This window comes from Gopherus evgoodei, chromosome 7 (assembly GCF_007399415.2).
Source record: "Gopherus evgoodei ecotype Sinaloan lineage chromosome 7, rGopEvg1_v1.p, whole genome shotgun sequence".
In the NCBI taxonomy this organism is placed as follows: Eukaryota; Metazoa; Chordata; order Testudines; family Testudinidae; genus Gopherus; species Gopherus evgoodei.
Window position 1 is genome coordinate 46,058,603 of NC_044328.1, and position 2,139 is coordinate 46,060,741.

The 2,139-nt window shown below is 56.8% G+C and overlaps 1 non-coding gene across 1 annotated transcript; it reads right to left on the reverse strand.

Annotated features, from left to right (window-relative positions):
- Positions 1-520: 520 nt before the first annotated feature.
- On the reverse strand, positions 521-602 carry TRNAS-UGA. The gene has a single exon. It is a non-coding gene; the product is annotated as a tRNA-Ser (tRNA).
- Between the last annotated feature and the right edge of the window lie 1,537 nt (positions 603-2,139).

Below are 2,139 nucleotides of genomic sequence, written 5' to 3' on the forward strand. Positions count from 1 at the left end.
CTCCTGCCCACCAACCCACTGTCTGAGCCCTACATTCATGGTCCTGCATGGAATTTCCCCAGCCAGATGTGGCCCTCGGCCTCAGGCTAAAAAGTGTGCCCACCCCGGATTTAGATCCATGGTCATCAAGGTAGCCAAGTAGTGACCAGCTCATACTTGTCAAGTATCAGAGGGGTAGCCATGTTAGTCTGGATCTGTAAAAGCAGCAAAGAATCCTGTGGCACCTTATATGGCACGTCTGTTAGTCTATAAGGTGCCACAGGATTCTTTGCTGCTTTTACAGCTCATACTTAGCACCCGGCTTGATGGCACCCTTCCTCTCCATCTGGGGCAGCATTTCAGCTTCCTTTCATTGTTTACTTAATTTTAAAATTTGTAAACCCCTTAACTGAGGGCAGCAGGAGGATGGAGGAGTTGGGGCAGTGCAAAAATCTGAGTAGCATTTACCTGTTGATACAAAATCCTATTCAACTATGGCAAAGGGCTTTAAATGAAAAGAAAATTTTGACCCCTTGCGTTCCGCAGCGAGCAGGGTTCGAACCTGCGCGGGGAGACCCCATTGGATTTCAAGTCCAACGCCTTAACCACTCGGCCATCGCTGCTGCTGAAAGCACAATGCGCCAGTACGGTACTTTACCAACTAGAGCTTTGCCTGAAGCGTCCTTCAGTATCTCGCGCGGCCACTGACTAATGAGAGACGCGCCACGCCCCCTTCCTACAGCCAAAGAGGAGCGGGCGGGCGGACTCCGGAGCCGCCCCCAGCCAAAGTTGGAGACAGAGCGGCCTAGGACTTTTTCCTCTTCTAGTGCTTTGCTGTTGGCCTGGCCGAGTAGAGAGCTGGGTACAGCTGCTCCTAGGCAGGCTGTGGGAGCAGGGGGCCATGGCTAAAGGGGGGGGGGCGCGGCCGAGGAAGAGCTGAGCACAGAGGAACCGCAAAAACAGAAGCCGCCCGCCCGCCTCGTGCTGCGGCAGAGGCAGCGAGACAGGCGCAGGCGGCCCCGGAGCTGTTACGAGTGAGTCTCACACAGACACAAACACCTGCCCGGTTGCCCCCAGCAGCCTCGCAACGCACCACTATCCCAGAAGAACCTCCCCACCACAGGTACACCCACAGCCCCGAGCACTACACCGCTCACTGCGCTCCCCCTCAACGCAACTACAGCCCCCACCACTACACCTGTCACAGCCCCTTTCCCTCAGCACAGCGACACCCCTCCTCTAGCACAGTTACAGCCCCCCCTACACCTGTCACAGCCCCTTTCCCTCAGCACAGCGACACCCCTCCTCTAGCACAGTTACAGTCCCCACTGCTACACCTGTCACAGCCCCTTTCCCTCAGCACAGCGACACCCCCTCCTCTAGCACAGTTACAGTCCCCACCGCTACACCTGTCACAGCCCCTTTCCCTCAGCACAGCGACACCCCCTCCTTTAGCACAGTTACAGTCCCCACCGCTACACCTGTCACAGCCCCTTTCCCTCAGCACAGCTACACCCCCTCCTCTAGCACAGTTACAGCCCCCCCACTACACGTGTCACAGCCCCTTTCCCTCAGCACAGCTACACCCCCTCCTCTAGCACAGTTACAGCCCCCCCACTACACGTGTCACAGCCCCTTTCCCTCAGCACAGCGACACCCCTCCTCTAGCACAGTTACAGTCCCCACCACTACACCTGTCACAGCCCCTTTCCCTCAGCACAGCTACACCCCCTCCTCTAGCACAGTTACAGTCCCCACCGCTACACCTGTCACAGCCCCTTTCCCTCAGCACAGCTACACCCCCTCCTCTAGCACAGTTACAGCCCCCCCACTACACGTGTCACAGCCCCTTTCCCTCAGCACAGCTACACCCCCTCCTCTAGCACAGTTACAGTCCCCACTGCTACACCTGTCATAGCCCCTTTCCCTCAATACTAACCCCCCACACTACTACACCCTTACAGCCCCTTTACCTCAGCACAGCTACACCCCACAGCACTACACCTATCACAACCTCTGTCCCCCAACATAACAACACCCCCACAGCCTCTTTCCCACAGCATAGCTACACCCCCTACAGCTTCTAGCACAGCAACACCTATCACAGCTCCCTCTCTCACTAACACAACTACACCCATCATAGCCTGCTGTCCCCTAGGA